The 25,775-nt window shown below is 35.2% G+C and overlaps 1 long non-coding RNA gene across 1 annotated transcript in view; it reads left to right on the top strand.

The window, feature by feature from the left end:
• The window catches only part of LOC144583526 (uncharacterized), a 297,629-nt gene that overhangs the window by 146,197 nt on the left and 125,657 nt on the right, over nucleotides 1–25,775 (top strand). The window lies entirely within an intron of this gene.

The raw sequence follows: 25,775 nt of genomic DNA, 5'->3' as shown, positions 1-25,775 counted from the left end.
TTTCTGTTCTTTCTTGATTTGCTTCATTCTAGTTTTATTACTCTGAAGCAGGATCTTCCGCTTCTTTCTGTTGTTCTTCATTTACTCCATTCTAGCCTTAATACAGAGGTTCCCTGCATTTCGACATTAATTCGTTCTTGTGAAATCACTGTAGAACGAGATAGTCGTAATGCAAAAAACCATTGAAACTTAAACCCGTTTATTGCGTTCCAATAGGCTAAAAACAGTGCGGCGGCGATCCTCCATAGGGTGGCCATTTTCGGTGGCTGTCTTGTGAGTAATCCGTCCAAGAAAACAGCAGGGAGCCATTTATCCGGCGGCCGTTTTGAAACCGCCGAACAGCTTTAGGAAAATCGTCGTTTTGCAAAGAATCGGTTCCCGACGCAGTGAACCGTTCGTCGCAAAGTGAAAAAAGCCTATTCCGACCATTGTTTTGTGGTCGCAAAAACGTTGCCGTAATGAAGTTTCGTCGTAATGCGAGGCCATTATAAAGCAGGGCACGACTGTATTCTTACGATCTCTTTCGCGTTTTTCTGATGTTCTTTCTCGATTTACTTTATTCTAGCCTTTCTAGAAGAGAGAGAGAATCAATAAAGAAAAACAGAAACAAGAGAAAGAGATATGTTTAAGAGTATTAAGGAAAGGATGAAGTAAATGAAGAAAGAACAGAAAGAAGCGAAAGAGACCATAGAATGAATAAAGAAAGAACAGAAACATCCTACAGAAAACTTGTTCGAGTGTATTAAAGCTACGATGAAATAAATCAAGAAAGATCAAAATAAATCGAAAGAGATCAAGTTTAACAGTATTAAGGCTAGAAAATCAAGAGAACAACAGAAAAAGTGAAAATCATGTTTGAGGACGACAGAAATAATGTAAGAAAAGTTTGTTCTGGTTTATAAAGGCTATTATGAATAAAGCTTTAAAATAAGGAATGGTTAGGGTTAAGGTTACGGTTAGGTTTCTCTTTAGGGTAAAGGTTAGGATTAGGGTTCGGGGTTGGGTTAGGTTAGGTTAGTATTCGGTTTAGGTTAGGGTTATGTTTGGGTTAATGTTAGGGTTGGGGTTAGGGTTATGTTTGGGGTCAGTGTTAGGGTAAGGGTTAATGCAAGGGCTCGGGTAAAGGTTAACATAGGGTTATTTCTGTTCTTTTCTTGATTTACTTCATCCATAATGCTCTTAAACATGATTTCGCTTCTTTGTGTTGTTCTTACCGCAGAAGCCTGCAGGAAGAAAGAAAGAAAGAAAGAAAGAAAGAAAGAAAGAAAGAAAGAAAAAGTCGGGTTAGGATTAGGGTTAGTGATTAAGGGTTATGAAAAACAAACAAACAAACAATGGTTGTTGTGGGTTTTTCGGGCTCTTTGGCCGTGTTCTGAAGATTGTTCTTCCTAACATTTCGTCAGTCTCTGTGGCCGGCCTCTTCTTACCACAACAATACACATTAATCACCCATCTCCAGGAAGAGACTATCTCACATCCATAAATATTGCACTCCCAAGCCAACTACACCAGAGCACAGAGCGCTGTCCTCCGAAGACGCCGGGCACGGATGAAGGCTAGAATGAAGTAAATCAAGAAACAACAACAGAAGGCTAATCAGATCATGTTTATGGCATTAAGGCTAAAATGAAGTAAATCAAGAAAGAACAGAAAGCGAAAAAAGTCATGCTTGAGTATTAAGGCTAGAATAAAGTAAATCAATAAATAACAGAAACAACCTAAAGAAAACATGTTCGGGTCCAATGAAGTAAATCAATAAAGAACAACAGAAAGAAGTGTAAGAGTATTAAAGCTAGAATATAGTACAAGACAGAACAGAAAAAGTGAACGAGAGTATTTCGGATGGAAGGAAGTAAATCGACGAAACTATAGAAAGAAGCGAAAGAGCATTTTTAAGAATATTATAGCTAGAAATAATACAAGAAGACAACAGAAGGAACTCAGAGCACACTTGTTCAGGCTAGAATTCAATCAATAAAGAACAACAAAAACAACCTAAAGAAAACTTTTTCGAGTGTACTAAGGCTGCAATGAAGTAATTTAAGAAGGAACAAAAGAAGCAAGCGAAAGAGATCATGTTTAAGAGTATTAAGGATGGAAAGACGTAAATCAGAAAAGAACAGAAAGAAGCGAAAAAGCATGTTTAAGGCTAGAATGAAGTAAATCAAAAAAGAACAACAGAAACAACTAAAGAAAACCGAGTGTATTCTGAAATGAACAAGAACAGAAAAAAGCGAAAGAAATGTTTACTAAGGATGGAATGATGTACATGAAAGAACAGGTAAAAGCGAAAGAAGTTGTGTAAAAGTATTGATGGAATGAAGTAAATCGACAGAACTATAGAAAGAAGCGAAAGAGAATGTTTGAGTATTAAGGCTAAAAAATAGCAGAAAAAGTGACAATGTTTACGAGTATTCAGGCTAGAATGATGTAGGAGAAAGAAAAACAGAAAGGAAAGAGCATGTATTAAAGGCTGAAATGTAAATAATGAACAAGTTGTATAAAGGCTAGAATTAAATCAAGATAGAACAGAAAGAAAAGGTCATGTTTCAGTGTAGGAAAGCTAGAATGAACTAAAGTAAAAAATAATAAGCGAAACATAATTTTTGAGGCTAGAATGAAGGACTTCAGGAAAGAACAGGAACCTAAAGAAAAAATTGTCGTGTATTATGGCTAGAAAGGAATAACACAAAAAAGGGAGAGATCATGTTTCAGTACATTAAGGATTACGCAGATGAGATCATTATTAAGGATAGAATTTAGTACAAGAAGGAACAAGAAGCAAAAGTTCCTGTTTAAGAATATTGGAGAGATAGAAGCCAAAGAGGTCATATGTGTTAAGGCTAGAAAGAAAACAACCTAAAGAAAATTTGTTCGAATGTACAAATGATGTAAATCAAGAAAGAAAAACAGGAGATTATGTTCCGTGTATTAAGGATAGAAGGGAGGAAGTGAAGAACAAGTAGAAGAGCATGTTTAGCACCTCTCCTTTCTATTGATTTACTTCCTTGTAGCCTTAGTACACTCGAACAAAGTTTCTTTAGGTTGTTTCTGTTGTTCATTGGTTTACTTCGTTCTAGCATTAGCACAAACGATTCTATTACTGATTTACATAATTATAGCCGTAATACCCTGGAACAAGATTTAGCCTGCTTTTTTTTTGTTCCTTACTTAAGTCTAGCTAATACACTGAATCCTGAGCTCTCGCTTCTTTCTGTTGTTCTTGATTGAATTCATTCTATTATGCTCTTAAATTTGATCATTTTCTTCCATCTTTTGTTCTTTCTTGGTTTAGTTCATTCTATATATGTATTTAATTTAATTCTAGCGAATAGACTGAAATGAGCTCTTCGCTTCCTGTTTCTTTATAAATTCTATTCTTAAACAGGATCTCTCTTGCTTCTTTCTGTTGAATTACTTCATTCTTGCCTTCACACTCTTGTTCAAGATCTCTTGTTCCTGATTTACTTCATTCTAGCTTTAATAAATATGATCTGTTTCGCGTCCTATAGTTTCTTTTTCATTCTATCAGTACTCCTAAACATGATCTTTTACTTCCTTCTGTTCTTCATTTACTTCATTATAGCCTTAATACTCCTAAATATGATCTCTTTCGCTTCTTTCTCTTCTTCTTTCTTGATTTACATCATTCTATCTTTAATACAGTCGAACACGTTTTCTTTAGGTTGCTTCTGTTGTTTATTGATATACATTGTAGCTTTAATAAACTTTTGCTTTCTCTTCTGTCTTGAATTACATTCTAACATTAATACAGTTAAACATGATCTCTTTCGCTTCGTTCTCTTGATCTTTCCTGATTTACTTCATTCTAGCTTAAATACACTGAAATATGATTTTCGCTTCTTTCTGTTGTTTTTTTCTTTTTACCATTCTAGCCTTAATACTCTAGATACTTTCTGTTCTTTCTTGATTTGCTTCATTCTAGTTTTATTACTCTGAAGCAGGATCTTCCGCTTCTTTCTGTTGTTCTTCATTTACTCCATTCTAGCCTTAATACAGAGGTTCCCTGCATTTCGACATTAATTCGTTCTTGTGAAATCACTGTAGAACGAGATAGTCGTAATGCAAAAAACCATTGAAACTTAAACCCGTTTATTGCGTTCCAATAGGCTAAAAACAGTGCGGCGGCGATCCTCCATAGGGTGGCCATTTTCGGTGGCTGTCTTGTGAGTAATCCGTCCAAGAAAACAGCAGGGAGCCATTTATCCGGCGGCCGTTTTGAAACCGCCGAACAGCTTTAGGAAAATCGTCGTTTTGCAAAGAATCGGTTCCCGACGCAGTGAACCGTTCGTCGCAAAGTGAAAAAAGCCTATTCCGACCATTGTTTTGCGGTCGCAAAAACGTTGCCGTAATGAAGTTTCGTCGTAATGCGAGGCCATTATAAAGCAGGGCACGACTGTATTCTTACGATCTCTTTCGCGTTTTTCTGATGTTCTTTCTCGATTTACTTTATTCTAGCCTTTCTAGAAGAGAGAGAGAATCAATAAAGAAAAACAGAAACAAGAGAAAGAGATATGTTTAAGAGTATTAAGGAAAGGATGAAGTAAATGAAGAAAGAACAGAAAGAAGCGAAAGAGACCATAGAATGAATAAAGAAAGAACAGAAACATCCTACAGAAAACTTGTTCGAGTGTATTAAAGCTACGATGAAATAAATCAAGAAAGATCAAAATAAATCGAAAGAGATCAAGTTTAACAGTATTAAGGCTAGAAAATCAAGAGAACAACAGAAAAAGTGAAAATCATGTTTGAGGACGACAGAAATAATGTAAGAAAAGTTTGTTCTGGTTTATAAAGGCTATTATGAATAAAGCTTTAAAATAAGGAATGGTTAGGGTTAAGGTTACGGTTAGGTTTCTCTTTAGGGTAAAGGTTAGGATTAGGGTTCGGGGTTGGGTTAGGTTAGGTTAGTATTCGGTTTAGGTTAGGGTTATGTTTGGGTTAATGTTAGGGTTGGGGTTAGGGTTATGTTTGGGGTCAGTGTTAGGGTAAGGGTTAATGCAAGGGCTCGGGTAAAGGTTAACATAGGGTTATTTCTGTTCTTTTCTTGATTTACTTCATCCATAATGCTCTTAAACATGATTTCGCTTCTTTGTGTGGTTCTTACCGCAGAAGCCTGCAGGAAGAAAGAAAGAAAGAAAGAAAGAAAGAAAGAAAGAAAGAAAAAGTCGGGTTAGGATTAGGGTTAGTGATTAAGGGTTATGAAAAACAAACAAACAAACAATGGTTGTTGTGGGTTTTTCGGGCTCTTTGGCCGTGTTCTGAAGATTGTTCTTCCTAACATTTCGTCAGTCTCTGTGGCCGGCCTCTTCTTACCACAACAATACACATTAATCACCCATCTCCAGGAAAAGACTATCTCACATCCATAAATATTGCACTCCCAAGCCAACTACACCAGAGCACAGAGCGCTGTCCTCCGAAGACGCCGGGCACGGATGAAGGCTAGAATGAAGTAAATCAAGAAACAACAACAGAAGGCTAATCAGATCATGTTTATGGCATTAAGGCTAAAATGAAGTAAATCAAGAAAGAACAGAAAGCGAAAAAAGTCATGCTTGAGTATTAAGGCTAGAATAAAGTAAATCAATAAATAACAGAAACAACCTAAAGAAAACATGTTCGGGTCCAATGAAGTAAATCAATAAAGAACAACAGAAAGAAGTGTAAGAGTATTAAAGCTAGAATATAGTACAAGACAGAACAGAAAAAGTGAACGAGAGTATTTCGGATGGAAGGAAGTAAATCGACGAAACTATAGAAAGAAGCGAAAGAGCATTTTTAAGAATATTATAGCTAGAAATAATACAAGAAGACAACAGAAGGAACTCAGAGCACACTTGTTCAGGCTAGAATTCAATCAATAAAGAACAACAAAAACAACCTAAAGAAAACTTTTTCGAGTGTACTAAGGCTGCAATGAAGTAATTTAAGAAGGAACAAAAGAAGCAAGCGAAAGAGATCATGTTTAAGAGTATTAAGGATGGAAAGACGTAAATCAGAAAAGAACAGAAAGAAGCGAAAAAGCATGTTTAAGGCTAGAATGAAGTAAATCAAAAAAGAACAACAGAAACAACTAAAGAAAACCGAGTGTATTCTGAAATGAACAAGAACAGAAAAAAGCGAAAGAAATGTTTACTAAGGATGGAATGATGTACATGAAAGAACAGGTAAAAGCGAAAGAAGTTGTGTAAAAGTATTGATGGAATGAAGTAAATCGACAGAACTATAGAAAGAAGCGAAAGAGAATGTTTGAGTATTAAGGCTAAAAAATAGCAGAAAAAGTGACAATGTTTACGAGTATTCAGGCTAGAATGATGTAGGAGAAAGAAAAACAGAAAGGAAAGAGCATGTATTAAAGGCTGAAATGTAAATAATGAACAAGTTGTATAAAGGCTAGAATTAAATCAAGATAGAACAGAAAGAAAAGGTCATGTTTCAGTGTAGGAAAGCTAGAATGAACTAAAGTAAAAAATAATAAGCGAAACATAATTTTTGAGGCTAGAATGAAGGACTTCAGGAAAGAACAGGAACCTAAAGAAAAAATTGTCGTGTATTATGGCTAGAAAGGAATAACACAAAAAAGGGAGAGATCATGTTTCAGTACATTAAGGATTACGCAGATGAGATCATTATTAAGGATAGAATTTAGTACAAGAAGGAACAAGAAGCAAAAGTTCCTGTTTAAGAATATTGGAGAGATAGAAGCCAAAGAGGTCATATGTGTTAAGGCTAGAAAGAAAACAACCTAAAGAAAATTTGTTCGAATGTACAAATGATGTAAATCAAGAAAGAAAAACAGGAGATTATGTTCCGTGTATTAAGGATAGAAGGGAGGAAGTGAAGAACAAGTAGAAGAGCATGTTTAGCACCTCTCCTTTCTATTGATTTACTTCCTTGTAGCCTTAGTACACTCGAACAAAGTTTCTTTAGGTTGTTTCTGTTGTTCATTGGTTTACTTCGTTCTAGCATTAGCACAAACGATTCTATTACTGATTTACATAATTATAGCCGTAATACCCTGGAACAAGATTTAGCCTGCTTTTTTTTTGTTCCTTACTTAAGTCTAGCTAATACACTGAATCCTGAGCTCTCGCTTCTTTCTGTTGTTCTTGATTGAATTCATTCTATTATGCTCTTAAATTTGATCATTTTCTTCCATCTTTTGTTCTTTCTTGGTTTAGTTCATTCTATATATGTATTTAATTTAATTCTAGCGAATAGACTGAAATGAGCTCTTCGCTTCCTGTTTCTTTATAAATTCTATTCTTAAACAGGATCTCTCTTGCTTCTTTCTGTTGAATTACTTCATTCTTGCCTTCACACTCTTGTTCAAGATCTCTTGTTCCTGATTTACTTCATTCTAGCTTTAATAAATATGATCTGTTTCGCGTCCTATAGTTTCTTTTTCATTCTATCAGTACTCCTAAACATGATCTTTTACTTCCTTCTGTTCTTCATTTACTTCATTATAGCCTTAATACTCCTAAATATGATCTCTTTCGCTTCTTTCTCTTCTTCTTTCTTGATTTACATCATTCTATCTTTAATACAGTCGAACACGTTTTCTTTAGGTTGCTTCTGTTGTTTATTGATATACATTGTAGCTTTAATAAACTTTTGCTTTCTCTTCTGTCTTGAATTACATTCTAACATTAATACAGTTAAACATGATCTCTTTCGCTTCGTTCTCTTGATCTTTCCTGATTTACTTCATTCTAGCTTAAATACACTGAAATATGATTTTCGCTTCTTTCTGTTGTTTTTTTCTTTTTACCATTCTAGCCTTAATACTCTAGATACTTTCTGTTCTTTCTTGATTTGCTTCATTCTAGTTTTATTACTCTGAAGCAGGATCTTCCGCTTCTTTCTGTTGTTCTTCATTTACTCCATTCTAGCCTTAATACAGAGGTTCCCTGCATTTCGACATTAATTCGTTCTTGTGAAATCACTGTAGAACGAGATAGTCGTAATGCAAAAAACCATTGAAACTTAAACCCGTTTATTGCGTTCCAATAGGCTAAAAACAGTGCGGCGGCGATCCTCCATAGGGTGGCCATTTTCGGTGGCTGTCTTGTGAGTAATCCGTCCAAGAAAACAGCAGGGAGCCATTTATCCGGCGGCCGTTTTGAAACCGCCGAACAGCTTTAGGAAAATCGTCGTTTTGCAAAGAATCGGTTCCCGACGCAGTGAACCGTTCGTCGCAAAGTGAAAAAAGCCTATTCCGACCATTGTTTTGCGGTCGCAAAAACGTTGCCGTAATGAAGTTTCGTCGTAATGCGAGGCCATTATAAAGCAGGGCACGACTGTATTCTTACGATCTCTTTCGCGTTTTTCTGATGTTCTTTCTCGATTTACTTTATTCTAGCCTTTCTAGAAGAGAGAGAGAATCAATAAAGAAAAACAGAAACAAGAGAAAGAGATATGTTTAAGAGTATTAAGGAAAGGATGAAGTAAATGAAGAAAGAACAGAAAGAAGCGAAAGAGACCATAGAATGAATAAAGAAAGAACAGAAACATCCTACAGAAAACTTGTTCGAGTGTATTAAAGCTACGATGAAATAAATCAAGAAAGATCAAAATAAATCGAAAGAGATCAAGTTTAACAGTATTAAGGCTAGAAAATCAAGAGAACAACAGAAAAAGTGAAAATCATGTTTGAGGACGACAGAAATAATGTAAGAAAAGTTTGTTCTGGTTTATAAAGGCTATTATGAATAAAGCTTTAAAATAAGGAATGGTTAGGGTTAAGGTTACGGTTAGGTTTCTCTTTAGGGTAAAGGTTAGGATTAGGGTTCGGGGTTGGGTTAGGTTAGGTTAGTATTCGGTTTAGGTTAGGGTTATGTTTGGGTTAATGTTAGGGTTGGGGTTAGGGTTATGTTTGGGGTCAGTGTTAGGGTAAGGGTTAATGCAAGGGCTCGGGTAAAGGTTAACATAGGGTTATTTCTGTTCTTTTCTTGATTTACTTCATCCATAATGCTCTTAAACATGATTTCGCTTCTTTGTGTTGTTCTTACCGCAGAAGCCTGCAGGAAGAAAGAAAGAAAGAAAGAAAGAAAGAAAGAAAGAAAGAAAAAGTCGGGTTAGGATTAGGGTTAGTGATTAAGGGTTATGAAAAACAAACAAACAAACAATGGTTGTTGTGGGTTTTTCGGGCTCTTTGGCCGTGTTCTGAAGATTGTTCTTCCTAACATTTCGTCAGTCTCTGTGGCCGGCCTCTTCTTACCACAACAATACACATTAATCACCCATCTCCAGGAAAAGACTATCTCACATCCATAAATATTGCACTCCCAAGCCAACTACACCAGAGCACAGAGCGCTGTCCTCCGAAGACGCCGGGCACGGATGAAGGCTAGAATGAAGTAAATCAAGAAACAACAACAGAAGGCTAATCAGATCATGTTTATGGCATTAAGGCTAAAATGAAGTAAATCAAGAAAGAACAGAAAGCGAAAAAAGTCATGCTTGAGTATTAAGGCTAGAATAAAGTAAATCAATAAATAACAGAAACAACCTAAAGAAAACATGTTCGGGTCCAATGAAGTAAATCAATAAAGAACAACAGAAAGAAGTGTAAGAGTATTAAAGCTAGAATATAGTACAAGACAGAACAGAAAAAGTGAACGAGAGTATTTCGGATGGAAGGAAGTAAATCGACGAAACTATAGAAAGAAGCGAAAGAGCATTTTTAAGAATATTATAGCTAGAAATAATACAAGAAGACAACAGAAGGAACTCAGAGCACACTTGTTCAGGCTAGAATTCAATCAATAAAGAACAACAAAAACAACCTAAAGAAAACTTTTTCGAGTGTACTAAGGCTGCAATGAAGTAATTTAAGAAGGAACAAAAGAAGCAAGCGAAAGAGATCATGTTTAAGAGTATTAAGGATGGAAAGACGTAAATCAGAAAAGAACAGAAAGAAGCGAAAAAGCATGTTTAAGGCTAGAATGAAGTAAATCAAAAAAGAACAACAGAAACAACTAAAGAAAACCGAGTGTATTCTGAAATGAACAAGAACAGAAAAAAGCGAAAGAAATGTTTACTAAGGATGGAATGATGTACATGAAAGAACAGGTAAAAGCGAAAGAAGTTGTGTAAAAGTATTGATGGAATGAAGTAAATCGACAGAACTATAGAAAGAAGCGAAAGAGAATGTTTGAGTATTAAGGCTAAAAAATAGCAGAAAAAGTGACAATGTTTACGAGTATTCAGGCTAGAATGATGTAGGAGAAAGAAAAACAGAAAGGAAAGAGCATGTATTAAAGGCTGAAATGTAAATAATGAACAAGTTGTATAAAGGCTAGAATTAAATCAAGATAGAACAGAAAGAAAAGGTCATGTTTCAGTGTAGGAAGGCTAGAATGAACTAAAGTAAAAAATAATAAGCGAAACATAATTTTTGAGGCTAGAATGAAGGACTTCAGGAAAGAACAGGAACCTAAAGAAAAAATTGTCGTGTATTATGGCTAGAAAGGAATAACACAAAAAAGGGAGAGATCATGTTTCAGTACATTAAGGATTACGCAGATGAGATCATTATTAAGGATAGAATTTAGTACAAGAAGGAACAAGAAGCAAAAGTTCCTGTTTAAGAATATTGGAGAGATAGAAGCCAAAGAGGTCATATGTGTTAAGGCTAGAAAGAAAACAACCTAAAGAAAATTTGTTCGAATGTACAAATGATGTAAATCAAGAAAGAAAAACAGGAGATTATGTTCCGTGTATTAAGGATAGAAGGGAGGAAGTGAAGAACAAGTAGAAGAGCATGTTTAGCACCTCTCCTTTCTATTGATTTACTTCCTTGTAGCCTTAGTACACTCGAACAAAATTTCTTTAGGTTGTTTCTGTTGTTCATTGGTTTACTTCGTTCTAGCATTAGCACAAACGATTCTATTACTGATTTACATAATTATAGCCGTAATACCCTGGAACAAGATTTAGCCTGCTTTTTTTTTGTTCCTTACTTAAGTCTAGCTAATACACTGAATCCTGAGCTCTCGCTTCTTTCTGTTGTTCTTGATTGAATTCATTCTATTATGCTCTTAAATTTGATCATTTTCTTCCATCTTTTGTTCTTTCTTGGTTTAGTTCATTCTATATATGTATTTAATTTAATTCTAGCGAATAGACTGAAATGAGCTCTTCGCTTCCTGTTTCTTTATAAATTCTATTCTTAAACAGGATCTCTCTTGCTTCTTTCTGTTGAATTACTTCAATCTTGCCTTCACACTTGTTCAAGATCTCTTGTTCCTGATTTACTTCATTCTAGCTTTAATATGATCTGTTTCGCGTCCTATAGTTTCTTTTTCATTCTATCATTACTCCTAAACATCTTTTACTTCTTTCTGTTCATTTACTTCATTCTAGCCTTAATACTCCTAAATATGATCTCTTTCGCTTCTTTCTCTTCTTCTTTCTTGATTTACATCATTCTATCTTTAATACAGTCGAACACGTTTTCTTTAGGTTGCTTCTGTTGTTTATTGATATACATTGTAGCTTTAATAAACTTTTGCTTTCTCTTCTGTCTTGAATTGCATTCTAACATTAATACAGTTAAACATGATCTCTTTCGCTTCGTTCTCTTGATCTTTCCTGATTTACTTCATTCTAGCTTAAATACACTGAAATATGATTTTCGCTTCTTTCTGTTGTTTTTTTCTTTTTACCATTCTAGCCTTAATACTCTAGATACTTTCTGTTCTTTCTTGATTTGCTTCATTCTAGTTTTATTACTCTGAAGCAGGATCTTCCGCTTCTTTCTGTTGTTCTTCATTTACTCCATTCTAGCCTTAATACAGAGGTTCCCTGCATTTCGACATTAATTCGTTCTTGTGAAATCACTGTAGAACAAGATAGTCGTAATGCAAAAAACCATTGAAACTTAAACCCGTTTATTGCGTTCCAATAGGCTAAAAACAGTGCGGCGGCGATCCTCCATAGGGTGGCCATTTTCGGTGGCTGTCTTGTGAGTAATCCGTCCAAGAAAACAGCAGGGAGCCATTTATCCGGCGGCCGTTTTGAAACCGCCGAACAGCTTTAGGAAAATCGTCGTTTTGCAAAGAATCGGTTCCCGACGCAGTGAACCGTTCGTCGCAAAGTGAAAAAAGCCTATTCCGACCATTGTTTTGCGGTCGCAAAAACGTTGCCGTAATGAAGTTTCGTCGTAATGCGAGGCCATTATAAAGCAGGGCACGACTGTATTCTTACGATCTCTTTCGCGTTTTTCTGATGTTCTTTCTCGATTTACTTTATTCTAGCCTTTCTAGAAGAGAGAGAGAATCAATAAAGAAAAACAGAAACAAGAGAAAGAGATATGTTTAAGAGTATTAAGGAAAGGATGAAGTAAATGAAGAAAGAACAGAAAGAAGCGAAAGAGACCATAGAATGAATAAAGAAAGAACAGAAACATCCTACAGAAAACTTGTTCGAGTGTATTAAAGCTACGATGAAATAAATCAAGAAAGATCAAAATAAATCGAAAGAGATCAAGTTTAACAGTATTAAGGCTAGAAAATCAAGAGAACAACAGAAAAAGTGAAAATCATGTTTGAGGACGACAGAAATAATGTAAGAAAAGTTTGTTCTGGTTTATAAAGGCTATTATGAATAAAGCTTTAAAATAAGGAATGGTTAGGGTTAAGGTTACGGTTAGGTTTCTCTTTAGGGTAAAGGTTAGGATTAGGGTTCGGGGTTGGGTTAGGTTAGTATTCGGTTTAGGTTAGGGTTATGTTTGGGTTAATGTTAGGGTTGGGGTTAGGGTTATGTTTGGGGTCAGTGTTAGGGTAAGGGTTAATGCAAGGGCTCGGGTAAAGGTTAACATAGGGTTATTTCTGTTCTTTTCTTGATTTACTTCATCCATAATGCTCTTAAACATGATTTCGCTTCTTTGTGTTGTTCTTACCGCAGAAGCCTGCAGGAAGAAAGAAAGAAAGAAAGAAAGAAAGAAAGAAAGAAAGAAAAAGTCGGGTTAGGATTAGGGTTAGTGATTAAGGGTTATGAAAAACAAACAAACAAACAATGGTTGTTGTGGGTTTTTCGGGCTCTTTGGCCGTGTTCTGAAGATTGTTCTTCCTAACATTTCGTCAGTCTCTGTGGCCGGCCTCTTCTTACCACAACAATACACATTAATCACCCATCTCCAGGAAAAGACTATCTCACATCCATAAATATTGCACTCCCAAGCCAACTACACCAGAGCACAGAGCGCTGTCCTCCGAAGACGCCGGGCACGGATGAAGGCTAGAATGAAGTAAATCAAGAAACAACAACAGAAGGCTAATCAGATCATGTTTATGGCATTAAGGCTAAAATGAAGTAAATCAAGAAAGAACAGAAAGCGAAAAAAGTCATGCTTGAGTATTAAGGCTAGAATAAAGTAAATCAATAAATAACAGAAACAACCTAAAGAAAACATGTTCGGGTCCAATGAAGTAAATCAATAAAGAACAACAGAAAGAAGTGTAAGAGTATTAAAGCTAGAATATAGTACAAGACAGAACAGAAAAAGTGAACGAGAGTATTTCGGATGGAAGGAAGTAAATCGACGAAACTATAGAAAGAAGCGAAAGAGCATTTTTAAGAATATTATAGCTAGAAATAATACAAGAAGACAACAGAAGGAACTCAGAGCACACTTGTTCAGGCTAGAATTCAATCAATAAAGAACAACAAAAACAACCTAAAGAAAACTTTTTCGAGTGTACTAAGGCTGCAATGAAGTAATTTAAGAAGGAACAAAAGAAGCAAGCGAAAGAGATCATGTTTAAGAGTATTAAGGATGGAAAGACGTAAATCAGAAAAGAACAGAAAGAAGCGAAAAAGCATGTTTAAGGCTAGAATGAAGTAAATCAAAAAAGAACAACAGAAACAACTAAAGAAAACCGAGTGTATTCTGAAATGAACAAGAACAGAAAAAAGCGAAAGAAATGTTTACTAAGGATGGAATGATGTACATGAAAGAACAGGTAAAAGCGAAAGAAGTTGTGTAAAAGTATTGATGGAATGAAGTAAATCGACAGAACTATAGAAAGAAGCGAAAGAGAATGTTTGAGTATTAAGGCTAAAAAATAGCAGAAAAAGTGACAATGTTTACGAGTATTCAGGCTAGAATGATGTAGGAGAAAGAAAAACAGAAAGGAAAGAGCATGTATTAAAGGCTGAAATGTAAATAATGAACAAGTTGTATAAAGGCTAGAATTAAATCAAGATAGAACAGAAAGAAAAGGTCATGTTTCAGTGTAGGAAGGCTAGAATGAACTAAAGTAAAAAATAATAAGCGAAACATAATTTTTGAGGCTAGAATGAAGGACTTCAGGAAAGAACAGGAACCTAAAGAAAAAATTGTCGTGTATTATGGCTAGAAAGGAATAACACAAAAAAGGGAGAGATCATGTTTCAGTACATTAAGGATTACGCAGATGAGATCATTATTAAGGATAGAATTTAGTACAAGAAGGAACAAGAAGCAAAAGTTCCTGTTTAAGAATATTGGAGAGATAGAAGCCAAAGAGGTCATATGTGTTAAGGCTAGAAAGAAAACAACCTAAAGAAAATTTGTTCGAATGTACAAATGATGTAAATCAAGAAAGAAAAACAGATTATGTTCCGTGTATTAAGGATAGAAGGGAGGAAGTGAAGAACAAGTAGAAGAGCATGTTTAGCACCTCTCCTTTCTATTGATTTACTTCCTTGTAGCCTTAGTACACTCGAACAAAATTTCTTTAGGTTGTTTCTGTTGTTCATTGGTTTACTTCGTTCTAGCATTAGCACAAACGATTCTATTACTGATTTACATAATTATAGCCGTAATACCCTGGAACAAGATTTAGCCTGCTTTTTTTTTGTTCCTTACTTAAGTCTAGCTAATACACTGAATCCTGAGCTCTCGCTTCTTTCTGTTGTTCTTGATTGAATTCATTCTATTATGCTCTTAAATTTGATCATTTTCTTCCATCTTTTGTTCTTTCTTGGTTTAGTTCATTCTATATATGTATTTAATTTAATTCTAGCGAATAGACTGAAATGAGCTCTTCGCTTCCTGTTTCTTTATAAATTCTATTCTTAAACAGGATCTCTCTTGCTTCTTTCTGTTGAATTACTTCAATCTTGCCTTCACACTTGTTCAAGATCTCTTGTTCCTGATTTACTTCATTCTAGCTTTAATATGATCTGTTTCGCGTCCTATAGTTTCTTTTTCATTCTATCATTACTCCTAAACATCTTTTACTTCTTTCTGTTCATTTACTTCATTCTAGCCTTAATACTCCTAAAGATGATCTCTTTCGCTTCTTTCTCTTCTTCTTTCTTGATTTACATCATTCTATCTTTAATACAGTCGAACACGTTTTCTTTAGGTTGCTTCTGTTGTTTATTGATATACATTGTAGCTTTAATAAACTTTTGCTTTCTCTTCTGTCTTGAATTGCATTCTAACATTAATACAGTTAAACATGATCTCTTTCGCTTCGTTCTCTTGATCTTTCCTGATTTACTTCATTCTAGCTTAAATACACTGAAATATGATTTTCGCTTCTTTCTGTTGTTTTTTTCTTTTTACCATTCTAGCCTTAATACTCTAGATACTTTCTGTTCTTTCTTGATTTGCTTCATTCTAGTTTTATTACTCTGAAGCAGGATCTTCCGCTTCTTTCTGTTGTTCTTCATTTACTCCATTCTAGCCTTAATACAGAGGTTCCCTGCATTTCGACATTAATTCGTTCTTGTGAAATCACTGTAGAACGAGATAGTCGTAATGCAAAAAACCATTGAAACTTAAACCCGTTTATTGCGTTCCAATAGGCTAAAAACAGTGCGGCGGCGATCCTCCATAGGGTGGCCATTTTCGGTGGCTGTCTTGTGAGTAATCCGTCCAAGAAAACAGCATGGAGCCATTTATCCGGCGGCCGTTTTGAAACCGCCGAACAGCTTTAGGAAAATCGTCGTTTTGCAAAGAATCGGTTCCCGACGCAGTGAACCGTTCGTCGCAAAGTGAAAAAAGCCTATTCCGACCATTGTTTTGCGGTCGCAAAAACGTTGCCGTAATGAAGTTTCGTCGTAATGCGAGGCCATTATAAAGCAGGGCACGACTGTATTCTTACCGCAGAAGCCTGCAGGAAGAAAGAAAGAAAGAAAGAAAGAAAGAAAAAGTCGGGTTAGGATTAGGGTTAGTGATTAAGGGTTATGAAAAACAAACAAACAAACAATGGTTGTTGTGGGTTTTTCGGGCTCTTTGGCCGTGTTCTGAAGATTGTTCTTCCTAACATTTCGTCAGTCTCTGTGGCCGGCCTCTTCTTACCACAACAATACACATTAATCACCCATCTCCAGGAAAAGACTATCTCACATCCATAAATATTGCACTCCCAAGCCAACTACACCAGAGCACAGAGCGCTGTCCTCCGAAGACGCCGGGCACGGATGAAGGCTAGAATGAAGTAAATCAAGAAACAACAACAGAAGGCTAATCAGATCATGTTTATGGCATTAAGGCTAAAATGAAGTAAATCAAGAAAGAACAGAAAGCGAAAAAAGTCATGCTTGAGTATTAAGGCTAGAATAAAGTAAATCAATAAATAACAGAAACAACCTAAAGAAAACATGTTCGGGTCCAATGAAGTAAATCAATAAAGAACAACAGAAAGAAGTGTAAGAGTATTAAAGCTAGAATATAGTACAAGACAGAACAGAAAAAGTGAATGAGAGTATTTCGGATGGAAGGAAGTAAATCGACGAAACTATAGAAAGAAGCGAAAGAGCATTTTTAAGAATATTATAGCTAGAAATAATACAAGAAGACAACAGAAGGAACTCAGAGCACACTTGTTCAGGCTAGAATTCAATCAATAAAGAACAACAAAAACAACCTAAAGAAAACTTTTTCGAGTGTACTAAGGCTGCAATGAAGTAATTTAAGAAGGAACAAAAGAAGCAAGCGAAAGAGATCATGTTTAAGAGTATTAAGGATGGAAAGACGTAAATCAGAAAAGAACAGAAAGAAGCGAAAAAGCATGTTTAAGGCTAGAATGAAGTAAATCAAAAAAGAACAACAGAAACAACTAAAGAAAACCGAGTGTATTCTGAAATGAACAAGAACAGAAAAAAGCGAAAGAAATGTTTACTAAGGATGGAATGATGTACATGAAAGAACAGGTAAAAGCGAAAGAAGTTGTGTAAAAGTATTGATGGAATGAAGTAAATCGACAGAACTATAGAAAGAAGCGAAAGAGAATGTTTGAGTATTAAGGCTAAAAAATAGCAGAAAAAGTGACAATGTTTACGAGTATTCAGGCTAGAATGATGTAGGAGAAAGAAAAACAGAAAGGAAAGAGCATGTATTAAAGGCTGAAATGTAAATAATGAACAAGTTGTATAAAGGCTAGAATTAAATCAAGATAGAACAGAAAGAAAAGGTCATGTTTCAGTGTAGGAAGGCTAGAATGAACTAAAGTAAAAAATAATAAGCGAAACATAATTTTTGAGGCTAGAATGAAGGACTTCAGGAAAGAACAGGAACCTAAAGAAAAAATTGTCGTGTATTATGGCTAGAAAGGAATAACACAAAAAAGGGAGAGATCATGTTTCAGTACATTAAGGATTACGCAGATGAGATCATTATTAAGGATAGAATTTAGTACAAGAAGGAACAAGAAGCAAAAGTTCCTGTTTAAGAATATTGGAGAGATAGAAGCCAAAGAGGTCATATGTGTTAAGGCTAGAAAGAAAACAACCTAAAGAAAATTTGTTCGAATGTACAAATGATGTAAATCAAGAAAGAAAAACAGGAGATTATGTTCCGTGTATTAAGGATAGAAGGGAGGAAGTGAAGAACAAGTAGAAGAGCATGTTTAGCACCTCTCCTTTCTATTGATTTACTTCCTTGTAGCCTTAGTACACTCGAACAAAGTTTCTTTAGGTTGTTTCTGTTGTTCATTGGTTTACTTCGTTCTAGCATTAGCACAAACGATTCTATTACTGATTTACATAATTATAGCCGTAATACCCTGGAACAAGATTTAGGCTGCTTTTTTTTTGTTCCTTACTTAAGTCTAGCTAATACACTGAATCCTGAGCTCTCGCTTCTTTCTGTTGTTCTTGATTGAATTCATTCTATTATGCTCTTAAATTTGATCATTTTCTTCCATCTTTTGTTCTTTCTTGGTTTAGTTCATTCTATATATGTATTTAATTTAATTCTAGCGAATAGACTGAAATGAGCTCTTCGCTTCCTGTTTCTTTATAAATTCTATTCTTAAACAGGATCTCTCTTGCTTCTTTCTGTTGAATTACTTCATTCTTGCCTTCACACTCTTGTTCAAGATCTCTTGTTCCTGATTTACTTCATTCTAGCTTTAATAAATATGATCTGTTTCGCGTCCTATAGTTTCTTTTTCATTCTATCAGTACTCCTAAACATGATCTTTTACTTCCTTCTGTTCTTCATTTACTTCATTATAGCCTTAATACTCCTAAATATGATCTCTTTCGCTTCTTTCTCTTCTTCTTTCTTGATTTACATCATTCTATCTTTAATACAGTCGAACACGTTTTCTTTAGGTTGCTTCTGTTGTTTATTGATATACATTGTAGCTTTAATAAACTTTTGCTTTCTCTTCTGTCTTGAATTACATTCTAACATTAATACAGTTAAACATGATCTCTTTCGCTTCGTTCTCTTGATCTTTCCTGATTTACTTCATTCTAGCTTAAATACACTGAAATATGATTTTCGCTTCTTTCTGTTGTTTTTTTCTTTTTACCATTCTAGCCTTAATACTCTAGATACTTTCTGTTCTTTCTTGATTTGCTTCATTCTAGTTTTATTACTCTGAAGCAGGATCTTCCGCTTCTTTCTGTTGTTCTTCATTTACTCCATTCTAGCCTTAATACAGAGGTTCCCTGCATTTCGACATTAATTCGTTCTTGTGAAATCACTGTAGAACGAGATAGTCGTAATGCAAAAAACCATTGAAACTTAAACCCGTTTATTGCGTTCCAATAGGCTAAAAACAGTGCGGCGGCGATCCTCCATAGGGTGGCCATTTTCGGTGGCTGTCTTGTGAGTAATCCGTCCAAGAAAACAGCAGGGAGCCATTTATCCGGCGGCCGTTTTGAAACCGCCGAACAGCTTTAGGAAAATCGTCGTTTTGCAAAGAATCGGTTCCCGACGCAGTGAACCGTTCGTCGCAAAGTGAAAAAAGCCTATTCCGACCATTGTTTTGTGGTCGCAAAAACGTTGCCGTAATGAAGTTTCGTCGTAATGCGAGGCCATTATAAAGCAGGGCACGACTGTATTCTTACGATCTCTTTCGCGTTTTTCTGATGTTCTTTCTCGATTTACTTTATTCTAGCCTTTCTAGAAGAGAGAGAGAATCAATAAAGAAAAACAGAAACAAGAGAAAGAGATATGTTTAAGAGTATTAAGGAAAGGATGAAGTAAATGAAGAAAGAACAGAAAGAAGCGAAAGAGACCATAGAATGAATAAAGAAAGAACAGAAACATCCTACAGAAAACTTGTTCGAGTGTATTAAAGCTACGATGAAATAAATCAAGAAAGATCAAAATAAATCGAAAGAGATCAAGTTTAACAGTATTAAGGCTAGAAAATCAAGAGAACAACAGAAAAAGTGAAAATCATGTTTGAGGACGACAGAAATAATGTAAGAAAAGTTTGTTCTGGTTTATAAAGGCTATTATGAATAAAGCTTTAAAATAAGGAATGGTTAGGGTTAAGGTTACGGTTAGGTTTCTCTTTAGGGTAAAGGTTAGGATTAGGGTTCGGGGTTGGGTTAGGTTAGGTTAGTATTCGGTTTAGGTTAGGGTTATGTTTGGGTTAATGTTAGGGTTGGGGTTAGGGTTATGTTTGGGGTCAGTGTTAGGGTAAGGGTTAATGCAAGGGCTCGGGTAAAGGTTAACATAGGGTTATTTCTGTTCTTTTCTTGATTTACTTCATCCATAATGCTCTTAAACATGATTTCGCTTCTTTGTGTGGTTCTTACCGCAGAAGCCTGCAGGAAGAAAGAAAGAAAGAAAGAAAGAAAGAAAGAAAAAGTCGGGTTAGGATTAGGGTTAGTGATTAAGGGTTATGAAAAACAAACAAACAAACAATGGTTGTTGTGGGTTTTTCGGGCTCTTTGGCCGTGTTCTGAAGATTGTTCTTCCTAACATTTCGTCAGTCTCTGTGGCCGGCCTCTTCTTACCACAACAATACACATTAATCACCCATCTCCAGGAAAAGACTATCTCACATCCATAAATATTGCACTCCCAAGCCAACTACACCAGAGCACAGAGCGCTGTCCTCCGAAGACGCCGGGCACGGATGAAGGCTAGAATGAAGTAAATCAAGAAACAACAACAGAAGGCTAATCAGATCATGTTTATGGCATTAAGGCTAAAATGAAGTAAATCAAGAAAGAACAGAAAGCGAAAAAAGTCATGCTTGAGTATTAAGGCTAGAATAAAGTAAATCAATAAATAACAGAAACAACCTAAAGAAAACATGTTCGGGTCCAATGAAGTAAATCAATAAAGAACAACAGAAAGAAGTGTAAGAGTATTAAAGCTAGAATATAGTACAAGACAGAACAGAAAAAGTGAATGAGAGTATTTCGGATGGAAGGAAGTAAATCGACGAAACTATAGAAAGAAGCGAAAGAGCATTTTTAAGAATATTATAGCTAGAAATAATACAAGAAGACAACAGAAGGAACTCAGAGCACACTTGTTCAGGCTAGAATTCAATCAATAAAGAACAACAAAAACAACCTAAAGAAAACTTTTTCGAGTGTACTAAGGCTGCAATGAAGTAATTTAAGAAGGAACAAAAGAAGCAAGCGAAAGAGATCATGTTTAAGAGTATTAAGGATGGAAAGACGTAAATCAGAAAAGAACAGAAAGAAGCGAAAAAGCATGTTTAAGGCTAGAATGAAGTAAATCAAAAAAGAACAACAGAAACAACTAAAGAAAACCGAGTGTATTCTGAAATGAACAAGAACAGAAAAAAGCGAAAGAAATGTTTACTAAGGATGGAATGATGTACATGAAAGAACAGGTAAAAGCGAAAGAAGTTGTGTAAAAGTATTGATGGAATGAAGTAAATCGACAGAACTATAGAAAGAAGCGAAAGAGAATGTTTGAGTATTAAGGCTAAAAAATAGCAGAAAAAGTGACAATGTTTACGAGTATTCAGGCTAGAATGATGTAGGAGAAAGAAAAACAGAAAGGAAAGAGCATGTATTAAAGGCTGAAATGTAAATAATGAACAAGTTGTATAAAGGCTAGAATTAAATCAAGATAGAACAGAAAGAAAAGGTCATGTTTCAGTGTAGGAAAGCTAGAATGAACTAAAGTAAAAAATAATAAGCGAAACATAATTTTTGAGGCTAGAATGAAGGACTTCAGGAAAGAACAGGAACCTAAAGAAAAAATTGTCGTGTATTATGGCTAGAAAGGAATAACACAAAAAAGGGAGAGATCATGTTTCAGTACATTAAGGATTACGCAGATGAGATCATTATTAAGGATAGAATTTAGTACAAGAAGGAACAAGAAGCAAAAGTTCCTGTTTAAGAATATTGGAGAGATAGAAGCCAAAGAGGTCATATGTGTTAAGGCTAGAAAGAAAACAACCTAAAGAAAATTTGTTCGAATGTACAAATGATGTAAATCAAGAAAGAAAAACAGGAGATTATGTTCCGTGTATTAAGGATAGAAGGGAGGAAGTGAAGAACAAGTAGAAGAGCATGTTTAGCACCTCTCCTTTCTATTGATTTACTTCCTTGTAGCCTTAGTACACTCGAACAAAGTTTCTTTAGGTTGTTTCTGTTGTTCATTGGTTTACTTCGTTCTAGCATTAGCACAAACGATTCTATTACTGATTTACATAATTATAGCCGTAATACCCTGGAACAAGATTTAGCCTGCTTTTTTTTTGTTCCTTACTTAAGTCTAGCTAATACACTGAATCCTGAGCTCTCGCTTCTTTCTGTTGTTCTTGATTGAATTCATTCTATTATGCTCTTAAATTTGATCATTTTCTTCCATCTTTTGTTCTTTCTTGGTTTAGTTCATTCTATATATGTATTTAATTTAATTCTAGCGAATAGACTGAAATGAGCTCTTCGCTTCCTGTTTCTTTATAAATTCTATTCTTAAACAGGATCTCTCTTGCTTCTTTCTGTTGAATTACTTCATTCTTGCCTTCACACTCTTGTTCAAGATCTCTTGTTCCTGATTTACTTCATTCTAGCTTTAATAAATATGATCTGTTTCGCGTCCTATAGTTTCTTTTTCATTCTATCAGTACTCCTAAACATGATCTTTTACTTCCTTCTGTTCTTCATTTACTTCATTATAGCCTTAATACTCCTAAATATGATCTCTTTCGCTTCTTTCTCTTCTTCTTTCTTGATTTACATCATTCTATCTTTAATACAGTCGAACACGTTTTCTTTAGGTTGCTTCTGTTGTTTATTGATATACATTGTAGCTTTAATAAACTTTTGCTTTCTCTTCTGTCTTGAATTACATTCTAACATTAATACAGTTAAACATGATCTCTTTCGCTTCGTTCTCTTGATCTTTCCTGATTTACTTCATTCTAGCTTAAATACACTGAAATATGATTTTCGCTTCTTTCTGTTGTTTTTTTCTTTTTACCATTCTAGCCTTAATACTCTAGATACTTTCTGTTCTTTCTTGATTTGCTTCATTCTAGTTTTATTACTCTGAAGCAGGATCTTCCGCTTCTTTCTGTTGTTCTTCATTTACTCCATTCTAGCCTTAATACAGAGGTTCCCTGCATTTCGACATTAATTCGTTCTTGTGAAATCACTGTAGAACGAGATAGTCGTAATGCAAAAAACCATTGAAACTTAAACCCGTTTATTGCGTTCCAATAGGCTAAAAACAGTGCGGCGGCGATCCTCCATAGGGTGGCCATTTTCGGTGGCTGTCTTGTGAGTAATCCGTCCAAGAAAACAGCAGGGAGCCATTTATCCGGCGGCCGTTTTGAAACCGCCGAACAGCTTTAGGAAAATCGTCGTTTTGCAAAGAATCGGTTCCCGACGCAGTGAACCGTTCGTCGCAAAGTGAAAAAAGCCTATTCCGACCATTGTTTTGCGGTCGCAAAAACGTTGCCGTAATGAAGTTTCGTCGTAATGCGAGGCCATTATAAAGCAGGGCACGACTGTATTCTTACGATCTCTTTCGCGTTTTTCTGATGTTCTTTCTCGATTTACTTTATTCTAGCCTTTCTAGAAGAGAGAGAGAATCAATAAAGAAAAACAGAAACAAGAGAAAGAGATATGTTTAAGAGTATTAAGGAAAGGATGAAGTAAATGAAGAAAGAACAGAAAGAAGCGAAAGAGACCATAGAATGAATAAAGAAAGAACAGAAACATCCTACAGAAAACTTGTTCGAGTGTATTAAAGCTACGATGAAATAAATCAAGAAAGATCAAAATAAATCGAAAGAGATCAAGTTTAACAGTATTAAGGCTAGAAAATCAAGAGAACAACAGAAAAAGTGAAAATCATGTTTGAGGACGACAGAAATAATGTAAGAAAAGTTTGTTCTGGTTTATAAAGGCTATTATGAATAAAGCTTTAAAATAAGGAATGGTTAGGGTTAAGGTTACGGTTAGGTTTCTCTTTAGGGTAAAGGTTAGGATTAGGGTTCGGGGTTGGGTTAGGTTAGGTTAGTATTTGGTTTAGGTTAGGGTTATGTTTGGGTTAATGTTAGGGTTGGGGTTAGGGTTATGTTTGGGGTCAGTGTTAGGGTAAGGGTTAATGCAAGGGCTCGGGTAAAGGTTAACATAGGGTTATTTCTGTTCTTTTCTTGATTTACTTCATCCATAATGCTCTTAAACATGATTTCGCTTCTTTGTGTTGTTCTTACCGCAGAAGCCTGCAGGAAGAAAGAAAGAAAGAAAGAAAGAAAGAAAGAAAGAAAAAGTCGGGTTAGGATTAGGGTTAGTGATTAAGGGTTATGAAAAACAAACAAACAAACAATGGTTGTTGTGGGTTTTTCGGGCTCTTTGGCCGTGTTCTGAAGATTGTTCTTCCTAACATTTCGTCAGTCTCTGTGGCCGGCCTCTTCTTACCACAACAATACACATTAATCACCCATCTCCAGGAAAAGACTATCTCACATCCATAAATATTGCACTCCCAAGCCAACTACACCAGAGCACAGAGCGCTGTCCTCCGAAGACGCCGGGCACGGATGAAGGCTAGAATGAAGTAAATCAAGAAACAACAACAGAAGGCTAATCAGATCATGTTTATGGCATTAAGGCTAAAATGAAGTAAATCAAGAAAGAACAGAAAGCGAAAAAAGTCATGCTTGAGTATTAAGGCTAGAATAAAGTAAATCAATAAATAACAGAAACAACCTAAAGAAAACATGTTCGGGTCCAATGAAGTAAATCAATAAAGAACAACAGAAAGAAGTGTAAGAGTATTAAAGCTAGAATATAGTACAAGACAGAACAGAAAAAGTGAACGAGAGTATTTCGGATGGAAGGAAGTAAATCGACGAAACTATAGAAAGAAGCGAAAGAGCATTTTTAAGAATATTATAGCTAGAAATAATACAAGAAGACAACAGAAGGAACTCAGAGCACACTTGTTCAGGCTAGAATTCAATCAATAAAGAACAACAAAAACAACCTAAAGAAAACTTTTTCGAGTGTACTAAGGCTGCAATGAAGTAATTTAAGAAGGAACAAAAGAAGCAAGCGAAAGAGATCATGTTTAAGAGTATTAAGGATGGAAAGACGTAAATCAGAAAAGAACAGAAAGAAGCGAAAAAGCATGTTTAAGGCTAGAATGAAGTAAATCAAAAAAGAACAACAGAAACAACTAAAGAAAACCGAGTGTATTCTGAAATGAACAAGAACAGAAAAAAGCGAAAGAAATGTTTACTAAGGATGGAATGATGTACATGAAAGAACAGGTAAAAGCGAAAGAAGTTGTGTAAAAGTATTGATGGAATGAAGTAAATCGACAGAACTATAGAAAGAAGCGAAAGAGAATGTTTGAGTATTAAGGCTAAAAAATAGCAGAAAAAGTGACAATGTTTACGAGTATTCAGGCTAGAATGATGTAGGAGAAAGAAAAACAGAAAGGAAAGAGCATGTATTAAAGGCTGAAATGTAAATAATGAACAAGTTGTATAAAGGCTAGAATTAAATCAAGATAGAACAGAAAGAAAAGGTCATGTTTCAGTGTAGGAAGGCTAGAATGAACTAAAGTAAAAAATAATAAGCGAAACATAATTTTTGAGGCTAGAATGAAGGACTTCAGGAAAGAACAGGAACCTAAAGAAAAAATTGTCGTGTATTATGGCTAGAAAGGAATAACACAAAAAAGGGAGAGATCATGTTTCAGTACATTAAGGATTACGCAGATGAGATCATTATTAAGGATAGAATTTAGTACAAGAAGGAACAAGAAGCAAAAGTTCCTGTTTAAGAATATTGGAGAGATAGAAGCCAAAGAGGTCATATGTGTTAAGGCTAGAAAGAAAACAACCTAAAGAAAATTTGTTCGAATGTACAAATGATGTAAATCAAGAAAGAAAAACAGGAGATTATGTTCCGTGTATTAAGGATAGAAGGGAGGAAGTGAAGAACAAGTAGAAGAGCATGTTTAGCACCTCTCCTTTCTATTGATTTACTTCCTTGTAGCCTTAGTACACTCGAACAAAATTTCTTTAGGTTGTTTCTGTTGTTCATTGGTTTAC

The sequence above is a fragment of the Pogona vitticeps genome, chromosome 6 (genome assembly GCF_051106095.1).
Source record: "Pogona vitticeps strain Pit_001003342236 chromosome 6, PviZW2.1, whole genome shotgun sequence".
In the NCBI taxonomy this organism is placed as follows: domain Eukaryota; kingdom Metazoa; phylum Chordata; class Lepidosauria; order Squamata; family Agamidae; genus Pogona; species Pogona vitticeps.
The sequence above is the reverse complement of the archived record's forward strand: the minus strand, read 5'-3'. Positions and strand labels throughout refer to the sequence as shown.